Here is a 12,929-nt window from a genome sequence, read left to right on the forward strand (position 1 = left end):
CAACATTGTGTGCCTTGCTAAGGAATTTGGATTTTATTCTAAATGCAACCCGGAAAACTGAAGAATGTTAAGCAGTGAGAGGATATGATCAAATGTATATTTTAAGTATCAGTCTGTAGACAATGCAGGGAATGAAATAAACAGTCATGTTATTAGATTTAGAAAGTTCCTGCATCAACTCACAATGTACCTAATGTAAATACATTATTTTATTATGAGAACTTACACCATTGTAGTACCTGGGAAGATGTGGACGGGATATTGAGAGAAAATGACTGGATTTAGGGAGATTTGGAGGCATCAGTTTCCTCATCTGTAAAATGAAGTAATTGGATAGATAATTTGAAAAAGTTGAAAAATATGTAAAGGATATTAGAAATTAGTCTGACTAGTCAGTATCACAGATGAGAAAGTTTTCTCTATGACTGTTTATAACTCTACTATTCAACAGTATCTGGAACTTGAAAGCATTTTCCTAAGTGATGAGAAGGAATTTCCTTCTAGTTCTGGAAACCACTTGTGGCCAACTGTGGGCCTAAATTTTTGTGCCAAAAATGAGTAAAATAGGCAGTGAAGTGGTTTGTAGGGGGCCAGAAGGAGCGCCCTCCAAAAACTACCTTCTGTTTCCCATAGTCATGCTTTAAATCTATCACTGGTAACTCATTAAATTGGGGCCTCGCATTGTCCTCTCCAGGCTCCTCTTTTAATTGGCAAAGTCCCCAAAGTGAGGTAACTCATTAGATCACTAACACTTTCGAGTGAATTATATTGTATGATGTTTTTCTCAAGAAGGGCGAGGTTCAGGGTAGCAGAAGGACACTGGACATACTGGACAGGACAGAATGAAACGAGAGAAAATTGTGAAAAAAGGAAAGTTGTGGCACTAAGGCTTTTGCGATTTTTCCGAGTGTGGGCCTTGGCCTGACGCCATGGACTTGCCCTAGCATTCCATGCCTGTTATTCAGTGTGACTGAAGCTATCCACCTCTGTCTTTTGCATTCTACTCCATCTAACTAACTAGAGTACAATGAGATAGTGGGGAAACCAGAGCCTAAAGGCTTTGACTCATCACCTCCTTCTCTGTCCAGGTCTTGTGTCTATTAAAGGTCTCAGTGCCTTGAACTCTTCTACTTCACTGTCAAATATGTGTTAAGAGCAAACAGTAATCCATGATCTATTTGTTTTAATTACAGATAATCAGTCCATTTAAATATGGTTGTATTCAACAGGAGAAACATTTCCAGGGAATAGGAAATGTATGTAATGACTGAGAAAACAAAAAAAATCTAGTAATAGTTAGCAGCAGCCTTAACGACAATGTTAATTTCACAGACTAGTGTTTGGGTCTGAGAAGAAACAATTGTCGATAACACACTGAAAAGGACTTCCCTGGTGGTCCAATGGCTGGGAGTCTGCCTTCCAGTAATACAGGGGACAGGTTCCATCTCTGGTAGGGGAAATAAGATCCTACGTGCCCTGGGGCACCTACAGAGAACTCCTGGCATCAAAACAAAAGATCCCACAATTCAGACCCACTTCAGTCAAAAATTAAATAAATAAATAAATATTAAAAACAATGTTTTAAAATGCACAGAAGAGAAAGACAAAGATGTTTACACTGAAGCATATCAGCAGGCTTGGACCATCTGAAGAGCAAATGAAATTTGATTTAATTTATTTTTAAGTGAATAATTTTTCAAAATAGACTATAGTCTGATATAATTATTAGGAAAAATAAACTGTACTTCTAGATTTATATAATATTTATATTCATTATATTGATTCTTATATGAAAACTTATTTTCATAACATTGAGATATTTTACATAAATTCATTAAAATATTTTACAGTATTTTCTTTAAAATTTAAATGGGAGAGTGAGAGAGAATTTCATCACAAGCTTCAGTAAAACTTCTATGGTGGCTCAGATGGTAAAAGCATCTGCTCTACTTGCAGTGCAGGCGATCCAGGTTTGATCCCTGGGTGGGGAAGATCCCCTGGAGACGGAAATGGCAACCCACTCCAGTATTCTTGCCTGGAAAATTCCATGGATGGAGGAGCCTCTTAGGCTACAGTCCATGGGGTTGCACAAAGTCGGACACAAGTGAGTGACTTCACTTTCTTTTCACTTCAGTAAAACAGAATGACTACTGGATTTATCATGTGAATACATCAATGACCGAGACTGAATCACAATGACAAAAGCTAAATCATTCCATTTAGCTTTTGTTATTTCTGTGAGTTAATAGGTATGGCAGAGGATCATGTCAATAGAAATAAATGGAGTAATTTCATAGAATGAAAGTAGAATAAAAATAGAAATCTAGGTAATTTTCCTAGATTAAATTAGTTGATTTTACTTAAATTTATTATAAAATTCTTAAAACAGTACAGCTGCAGAAGCAGAGAAATGGTTTCTAAAAAAATAATAATAACTTCAATAAAAATCATAGACCACTAGGGCTAAATGAAGTTTTAGAAGTCCAGAGCACTTCTTCCTTTTCTGAAAAGATAGAGTGGCCAGAGACCAGGAGAGTGAATGATGGCCCAGATTCTGGAGCCAGTCAGCCTAGGCTCCAATACGACTCAACTTCTCAATACCTATGTTCCTTCGATGTGTTACTTACCCCTCTGCATTTCTTGTGCAAGGGAGATGCATATCAGTAGGTTACTGTGATGATAAAGCCATAAGTCCTAACCATTTTAAGTGGTGCCTTGCACTTGATATGTATTTGATATGATTATTAACACCATACACAAAAAATCAACTCAAAATGCATTAGAGATCTACATGTGAGACTAGAAATTATAAAACTTAGAGGAAAACATAGGCAGAACATTCTTTGACATAAATCACAGCAAGATCCTCTATGATCCACCTCCTGGAGTAATGGAAATAAGAACAAAATGAATGCTGCTAAGTCACTTCCGTTGTGTCCGACTCTGTGCGACCCCAGAGACGGCAGCCCACCAGGCTCCCCCGTCCCTGGGATTCTCCAGGCAAGAACACCGGAGTGGGTTGCCATTTCCTTCTCCAATGCATGAAACTGAAAAGTGAAAGCTTTTGCACAATGAAGGAAAGTGTAAGGTGAAAAGACATTCCTATGAATGGAAGAAAATAATAGCAAATGTAGGGTTAATCTCCAAATTATACACACAGCTCATTCAGCTCAATACCAGGAAAAAAAACAATACAATCAAAAATTAGGAAGAATATCTAAATAGATAATTTGTCCAAAGAAGAAATACAGATGGCTAACAAACACATAAAAAGATGCTCAACATTGCCCATTATTAGAGAAATGTAAATCAAAACTACAATGAGGTATCATCACACACGAGTCAGAAGACTCATTCTGAAGTCTGTTTTATTTGTATTTAGTATTTTCTTCCCAAGTGGTCTAATTGCCATAAGAAGCCAACCTTTCCTCATATTCCTCATGGCCTCCTTAGTGTACAAGATACGTACTTCATAAATGTTTATTGATATTCTTTTAAAAATGTATAAAAAGTACAAGTACTATCATAGGTCAAATCTTGCTCAATTTACCTCAGTTCAGTTCAGTTGCTCAGTCGTGTCAGACTCTTTAAAGCCCCACAGACTGCAGCATGCCAGGTTTCCCTGTCCATCACCAACTCGCAAATCTTGTTCAAACTCATGTCCAGCAAGTTGGCTATGCCATTGAACCAACTCAACCTCAGTCATCCTCTTCTCTTCCTGCCTTCAATCTTTCCAGCATCAGGGCCTTTTCCAGTGAGTTAATTCTTCCCATTAGGTGGCCAAAGTATTGGAGCTTCAGCTTCAGTATCCGTCCTTCCAGTGAATATTCAGGACTGATTTCCTTTAGGATTGACTGCTTTGATCTCTTTGCCATCCAAGGGACTCTCAAGAGCCTTCTCCAACACCGCAGTTCAAAGCATCAGTTCTTCAGTGCTCAGCTTTCTTTAGTGTCCAACTCCCACATCTATACATGACTACTAGAAAAACCACAGCTTTGACTATATGGTCCTTTGTCAGTAAAGTAATGTCTCTGCTTTTTAATATGCTGTCTAGGTTGGTCATAGCTTTTCTTCCAAGGAGCAAGTGTCTTTTAATTGCATGACTGCAGTCACCATCTGTAGTGATTTTGGATCCCAAGAAAAAGTCTGTCACTTTTCCCATCTATTTGCCATGAAGTGATGGGACCAGATGCCATGATTTTAGTTTCTTGAATGTTGAGTTTGAAGCCAGTGTTTTCACTCTCCTCTTTCACTTTCATCAAGAGGCTCTTTAGTTCCTCTTCACTTTCTGCCATTAGGGTGGTAACATCTGCATATCTGAGGTTATTGATATTTTTCCCAGCAGTCTTGATTCCAGCTTGTGCTTCATCCAGTCTGGCATTTTGCATGATGTACTCTGCATTTAGGTTAAATAAGCAAGGTGACAATATACAGTCTTGATGTACTCCATTCCCAATTTGGAATCAGTACATTGTTCCATGTCTGGTTCTAACTGTTGCTTTTTTACCTGCATACAGATTTCTCAGAAGGCAAGAAAGATGGTCTGGTATTCTCATCTCTTGAAGAATTTTCCACAGTTTGCTGTGACCCACACAGTCAAAGGCTTTGGTGTAGTCAATAAAGCCGAAGTAGATGTTTTTCTGGAACTTTCTTGCTTTTTATCTGATCCAACGAAAAATGGATGCTGGCAATTTGATCTCTGGTTCCTCTGCCTTTTATAAATCCAGCTTAAATATCTGGAAGTGCTCGGTTCACATACTGTTGAAGCTTCACTTGGAGAGTTTTGAGCATTACTTTCCTAGTGTGTGAGATGAGCGCAATTGTGTGGTAGTTTGAACACCCTTTGGCATTGCCTTTCTTTGGGATTGGAATGAAAATTGACCTTTTTCAGTCCTGTGGAAATTTATCAATCCTCAGTGTTATACTAACTGTACATTTTCATGAATATACTTGAATGACAGTGAAATGGAGTCATATGTATTATTTAAAATTCAAGAGATTAAAAACACTTTAAAAATATTAATTTGGAGACTGTTTCCTCCCACAAATATTCAATCAAATATCACTACTAACTTGATTCTAAAATGATTAAATAAACATATCTGGTCCTGCTCACTCAAATGCTGTAGCTAATAGTTAGGACAACGTTTCATTTTGTAAAGGAGCACCAGCAAGACATGTGCAAATATTGGTTTGGAGGGGAAATAGAAACTATAATAAAGCAAAAATTGTCTGTAAATTCTCCATTTTGTTTTCTTGAAGAAACTGAAGCAGTTGACCCTGAGCTGAAAGAGAAGGGATGCCTTACAGCTATATAATTTCAAAGAGCCAGAGGTACGTGTACATGGGAGGAAGTACTAAGGAAAGTACCCAATCTGAGGCTGCGACAGTTAGAATAGGAAGGGTTGTTAGTTCTCTGACTACTGAATTGTCAACCCTGTCCTTTTCTTGATTTTGTAGGATGGCCCAACCACTTCAGGAGTGATCCATTCTGGTTATGATATGAAAATGTGACTCCACCATATGTGTCAGAACTCAAAAGTATTCACTTGACAACACCTCTGTGTAGCAAAAATAGTGCTGACCCAGTAATGTGGCAAGGCCAATGGCATATGGACTTCTCTTCGGGGGAAGAGAGACTAGTAAAGACGCTATTATAAAAATCTAGTGAGAGATGACTGTGACCTAACCTGGGGTGGTAGCCATGGAAGTTAAAGTGGGAAAATAAAAAAGGTCACATTATAGATATATTTAGAAGGTAGAGCTAACAGGATTCACTTAAGATATGAGGTATGTGAGAGAGAAATCAATAATGAGTCTAAGGCTTTTTATTTGAGCAAAAGGAATGGAGAGTAGGCAATCACTGAGATGGAGAAGGCTGTGGTGGAGCACATTTCCAGGGAGATACAGAGTTCAATTTCAGACATGTTGAATTTGAGATGTCTGTTAGAAATTCAAGTGGAACTACTGGGCAGGCATTTGGACAATGTGAGTCTGCAGCTTTTGAGAGAGGTCTGTGATGGAGACAAATGTATCAGCATATAGTTAGCCTTTAAAAGTATGTAACTGAAGGAGATCACTATGAAAGTAAGTGTGTGTGAGGAAGAGGTGAAGACTGAAAGCAAAGTGGAGACACGGGGGAGATGGTGATCACTGTGCCAGAGAAAAATAATAAATCAGAGAAGGGGTATAGAAATTGATGGAAGGGTATAATATTTGTGAAATTAGAGATAATTTATTCTCCTAAGAAGGTGCTATGACAAATTGAGAAGAAGTAATAATCAATAATAAAACACATAGGGATTTCTCTGGTGTTTAGTGGCTAAGACTCTGCACTCCCAATGCAGGGGGCCTGGGTTCAATCCCTGGTCAGGGAACTAGATCCCAGATGCCTCCACTAAGAGTTTGCATGCCACAACTAAGACCCGGCACAGTCAAATAAATAAATAGATAGTTTAAAAATAATAAAAGATGTAAAGAAAATAGTTCTCTAGAGTAGGAAAACAAATTAACAGAATTCATAGACTGGAATGGCAAACCGTATTCCAGGCAAAGTGAATGAAAGTGGGTTCATACCCAAAAATGTTCATAGACAAATTTTAAATATTGACGATACAGAAATTATCCTGTAGGCATCCAGGAAGGGAACATGGATTACTTACCTAGGAGTAAAAATTGGACTACTTAGGTGTTCTCCATAAGAACACATGCCAAAATATGTTGTAGTCCAAGAAATTCATACTTGGTCAAAGTCACATTTACACACAAAAACGCGTATAGAAGCACTCGGAAAATAGCATTTTGTCTTCTTAAAGACAACCGAAAGTCAAGTATACTCTTAGCTTACTGAGAACTACACAAGAACTGTGGTGAACGGTGATATAAGGAAACCCAGCAATTTGAGCATAATCAATTGTTATAAAAAAGACAACAAAAGTAAACAAAAATTTCTTAAAGGAGAACTTCTAATAAAACATATTATGTACTTATAAATATACAATTAATTCCAGAAAAATATTTGAGGTAAATGACATATTAAAAAAAATAGCAAGATGAAATATGTTAAAAATAAGATAAATGAATCAAAGGGAAAAAAAAAAAGAAAACAGGATATATAAAGGAAAACTTAGTTAAGTTAGCAGCAGAATGTATATTTCATATCCTATTCTTTTTTTAAATTTTTTTGGAACATTTATAGCTTATATTTAAGAGGCCTGGGACTCAAGGAAGCTAGCTATCTTTCTGTTCTATGGTATTTTTAATGGTGGGTTAGACAGTTGGCTCTAAGATTAGTATACAATGTGACCAGGTATCACAAACAATTGTAGGTCTACAGGGTCCGTGAGGAAACACAGACACACACACACACAGAGTCCAGAAGTCCAACTATTCCTGGTACTGTGACCTAAAAGGTGTTTTTTCCACTTAAATTCACTGGAGAAGAAAGTATTTGGTATCATAAAGGACAATATCCTTGACAACATCTGTATATTAAACTCAACAAATTTCATAGAACTGTTCTTTCTTTTTTTTAAAAAAAAATATCATTTCAAATAGGTTTTATGATGCTATGGTGGCAAAAGTGATTTACTAAAAGTAATTTTTGCAAAGGCTAATGATATCTTTCTGACTGTATGGTTTAAACCTTTTACTAATTTTAGGGACCTTAAATACTACATATACTTCTGGCTATCTTCAGTAAATATTGTCTTTCTTAGCCAATATATTGAGAAATGATTTTGAGATTGTGCTCCTTGAAATTTGGTACTAAAATGTGGTAATACAGCTTACCAGTGAAGTAATATTTTCTCAAGAAAACCATTGAGCCAAACAAATCTTAAGTGAAAGATTTTCACTTAATCTGAAAGCTTTTTTACCCCTAGTAGGAGGCAACAGAATAGCAATTAAAAATGATAAATTTTGTGCTTTGGTGCTGTTAGCCTTATATTGTCAGAGAAAGTCATAGCAGCGGATGAACTAAAAATATGCTAAATTTCTTATAATTAAAAATTTTGAATTTAGATTAGATACATTTGAACTGTTTTTTGAAAACTATTATTGCATTCAAATTTAGATTGTTTCTACTGTCATAGAACGAAAATAACTTTGAGTTCTGTTTTATAATATATACAGCTGATTTTTATTTTATCACATTTCACGTTCTCTTTCATTTTATATAGTTAGACTGTTTTATCCCCTGAAGGGCTTCCCAGGTGACTCATTGGTAAAGAATCTGGCTGCCAGTGCAGGAGACACAGTGAGTTTGATCCCTGGGTTGGGCAGATTCCCTGGAAAAGGAAATGGCAAACCACTCCAGTATTCTTGCCTGGGAAATCCCATAGACAGAGGAGCCAGGTCAGCTCCCATGGGGTTGCAAATAGTTGGGACATGACTGAGCGACTAAGCACACACGCCTTCTGAAATATTAGAATTGTACCTTGTGAGATGAGGCTAGAGTATGCAAAATTGAGGTATGTTTTAAACTGGGATGGGGAAAAGGCATAGTTTGCAGCTCATCCTCCCTCATGTCAAACTAATATGCTCACAACAATTTCAGTTTGGCCTCTGCCTATCTACTCTGGCTTTAGGTTTAAATACCTTCTGTGCAATCTAAGGTCATTCTGTCCCTTTGTGGTAGTCCACAATATTAATAAGATCTTATTATGTATCAGGAACTGTCCCAATGCAGCTGGGAGGAGGAGATATATTAAATGGGATATGGCACTATAATCAAGTGATCAGAAAGACAGTAGATTAAATAAGGCAGTTTGTTTTATAAAGGTTTTGGACAGATGTTACAGGTGTGGCTCAGTACCTCAGCCAAATTGGAGATTTAATTTCTTACTTTACTATCCTCAAAATGTGACCTTTCATTTCATGGACCAAAGAGTTACTCCAGGTCTTGTTTCCATTGTGCATTCCAGTCAATGGAAAAGGAGAAAAGCAAGGGGAAGACATATTCCTCTTTTAATGGCCCCATCTCGAACTTATTTGTGACTTCTACTAATGTTTCATTCCTAGATCTTAGTCACATAGCCATAACTAACTGCAAGTGAAACTGTGAGGTGTAGTCAGGGCTTCCTGGGTACTACTGTTAAAGGAAGGATGGGAGAATGGATATTGTTGGATAACTAGGTTCTTTATCAAGCAGTGACCCAAGCAGTCATGATCTTTGGCTTCAACCTGGCTCTGAGCTTAGAATTTCTTCCTTTGGATCTAGACGTAGTCATAGTCTGCATGCTAGGTAAAGGGCTATTTCACACATTATGCCAACACTGTTTTTTTTCCAGGGGCCTCAACTCAAGACCATTTATATACAGAATAACATGGAACTTACAATATCTTAACTATATTTCTTCTAATTCATCCCAATAGCTACTATTTCTAATGCCTCCACATATCTGATCCAGAATGGGATGCACAGTTTGGTAAAGTGCGTGTCCCTCATTTCTTCTATGAACTCTTCGTAGGCAAGATATCTTAAACTAGAAAATTATGGTGAGAACAGAGCCAAGTCCATGGTAAGCATCCAATAAATATTTGATGGATTTCTGTTGAATTGGTAATGAAAGTTAGCATGAGAACTGGATGCTGATCGGAGAAAGAAAACTCAATCTGATCCAGCTCAATTTAAATGTAAACTGAGCTTACATTATTGCTACTTTTCACTCTCTCCTCACTATGACATTTATATGCTTGTTCTGTTTAGGGCTACACATAAGAATAATCATGAACATTTGACTTGGGAAAGGGAGTCAGGAAATTGTTCACCATCTTGATCATTTTGTCAACCCCTCTTTCCCTAAGGAGATATTTAGGTAGCCCAAAAACTTCACTAAACTGTAATAAAATATATCTTCTTGTTTTCTTTCTCTGTAATTTCTGTAGAAAACATATAATTTGCATGCATTTTGCAAAAGGATCTTAAAAAGAAACTTTTATATGCTACTGTATAAAATATAGTCAATTAATCCAACAGACAGTGACAGCATTAACGGAAAAAAAAGACAGGAGAAAAAGAGAGGGGAAAGGAAGCAGGAGAGATCTGTAATAATTATTATGCTGATGACTTTGTTATATAAAGCCACTTATCCTGTGACATGAATGATAAATGAGCAACTAGTACAACTGTAATACAGTACAATACATTGGAAGTCAATTGCTAATGATACATGAGCATTAAAAGGCAACTACAACTAAATCATAGAAAATCAGAGTATGAAGGAAAAACATTAGATTTATGAAAGACTGAAGTAGTCTAAAGAATATCCACCAAATCAGAGACATAATAATAGCATTATACTTTAAGCTGATGAAGAAAATGTTATAAATCATATCTCTGACTTGGAAATTCCCCCAATGGTTGGAATATTATTTCAAGAGGACCTTTATTTCTGAATTAAATGCCATAAATCTGAGAATTGTATTCACTTTTGTCACTTGATCCATTTGGTACTAAATTTATGGTAAGCCTCCATGAAAAGTTTCCAGCCGCCTTCAGATTCATAGCTAAGGTTAGTCTGAGTAGCACTCTTTTCTCGTAAAAGATGTTTCCTTGAAGTTTGTCTACATTTTTCCTTTTGAAGCTAAGACTCATAGCATGTCTGATCTCAGTGCTGCTTTTGACATTGTTTTGGGTTCTTTGGCTGTGACATTATAACTGTATTATTTCCTCTGCTAGCATTGCTCCAACCACTTGGGTCTAAAAGTTGCGCTGGTTTTTTTTTTTTTTTTTTTGAGATAATAAAATAAACATCTTTAGAAACAAATTTTTCTCTGTTTTAATGTTAAAGTTTCACATTTAGAAGTTCATCTCAATTTAATTTTAATTTTGTTAAACAGCAGGAAAATAAAGTGAGTAAAAAGAAAAAAAAAAAAAACCCTGAAAGTAAATTTAACCAGTAGCCCAAGTATAGTTATATCCCATTTGACTAGTAGGATGGACTTGGCCAAAACACAGGATAGATATATCTAATAGTTACATATTTTTCTCACCTCCCCACTTTTACTTTGCTGATTCGGGCATCATAAATGTGGTAAATATCATATAGGGTCTTTAGCTGACAGAATACATTATGATTAATTATAAAACAGAGACTCTAATGAAATGCATTGCTTGACAGACATACCAAAGATTACATGGTTTCTTGAGGTGGTATCCTTTTTATTATAGCATCTGGCAGTAGGAAGCTATAATGTATGTCTCTCTCTCTCTCTTACACACACACACACACACACACACACACACACACACACACACACATACACACTGAGACATGTATTTCTGAATCATTTAGAAAATAGCCCAATTTAGATGCAAGGAATTATTTCTTTCACATGCTATGAACATAAAGTAATAATATAGAAAGTGACAGTATCAGAACATATCCAGATGGCATGAAATAAAAATCATCCCAGTAGCAACAAGTATATTGTTTTAAAGATGGTATAAATCAAAACCATAGAAACTAATAGAAACTCTTATAGGAGTCCTTTGGTTTATGCTTTAAGAAGTGCCTTACTGAGATGAACACCTAAACAATGTTGGGCTGTTTTTGCAAGGAACATATGCAAGCCTCCAACTAATTGACAAACACATGGAGCTACATTATGGCAACATTTGTCACCCTTAACTCTACAGAAGGAGGCAACTGGTTCTGTATCTGGCTACACTGTTAAATTTAAGCTTGGACAAGATATTTTAACTAATTTGAACCTGTTTGCTAATTTGTAAAGTGTATATATAAATATTCATTGTAGTATTTTGTAAGGACTGGATGACACAGCTTATGTGAACAGCTAGTGCATAGTACTTGTTCAGTTAACTAACTCCTGTCTTGGTGGGCCTTGTGGTTCCTCACTTAGCACTGGCTGCAGTGGAGTGGGAGTGGGGCCAGAATTTAGTTGAGCAGGACACAGGAAAGAAGGTGTTCATGAAAGCTGAGGCAAAAAAAAATAGCCAAACAAATCAATTTGGATTTATCACTCATTTTCAGTTTTCTCTGTGTGTTCCTTTTGACTCAGTTCAGTTCAGTTCAGTCGCTCAGTCGTGTCCGACTCTTTGCGACCCCATGAATTGCAGCACGCCAGGACTCCCTGCCCATCACCAACTCCCGGAGTTCACTCAGACTCACGTCCATCGAGTCAGTGATGCCATCCAGCCATCTCAACCTCTGTCGTCCCCTTCTCCTCCTGCCCCCAATCCCTCCCAGCATCAGAGTCTTTTCTAATGAGTTAACTCTTCGCATGAGGTGGCCAAAGTACTGCAGCAGTGAAGATAATGGAGATGGGAAAGAGTAAGTAAACAGGGTCATTTTGGGTGGTCTTTTCTCTTTAAAATTCACCCAAATTTTCAGTCTTGATGACTGATTAATTTTTGACAGTTAAATGAGAAGAAGAATTGTATCAATAAATGCTATGTAACATGCATGAATCAGTGGATTGGGTTTTATTTCGTATGAGTTGGCTCTCTAGAGGCTAATAGGGTCATATTCCAGGTATTAATTAGCTTAAGTAGCTCCCACCAAAACTGTTTTGGTTTCTATGGAGACTTTTTCTCTGGTTTACTGGTATATAACTGTTTCCTCACCTTTTCATTTCCTGAAATAGCACCAAGTACAGTATCTAAATTTTGACTAATATAAATCAAAGCACATGCTTTCCTTTCAGTAAAGTCCTCTATTTCAACACATGTGCAGGATTTTCCTTTTTAATGCATTATACATCTGTTATTGCTAATGGGGATAAAATGTCACATGTTAAAAACAATAAAAGTTATTAAAAGCAGTGCAGGTTTTAAATATTTTGAAATTATGTTAGAAGTGTAGTTTTTTTCTTTAGTTATATGATAGAGTTTTCAAACCATTAGTATAAAAAGCATGTGAAAATGAATATGTGTATGAACATGCAAATATGATAATATAAAGCTT

Source organism: Ovis aries, chromosome 4 (assembly GCF_016772045.2).
Source record: "Ovis aries strain OAR_USU_Benz2616 breed Rambouillet chromosome 4, ARS-UI_Ramb_v3.0, whole genome shotgun sequence".
Classification (NCBI taxonomy): domain Eukaryota; kingdom Metazoa; phylum Chordata; class Mammalia; order Artiodactyla; family Bovidae; genus Ovis; species Ovis aries.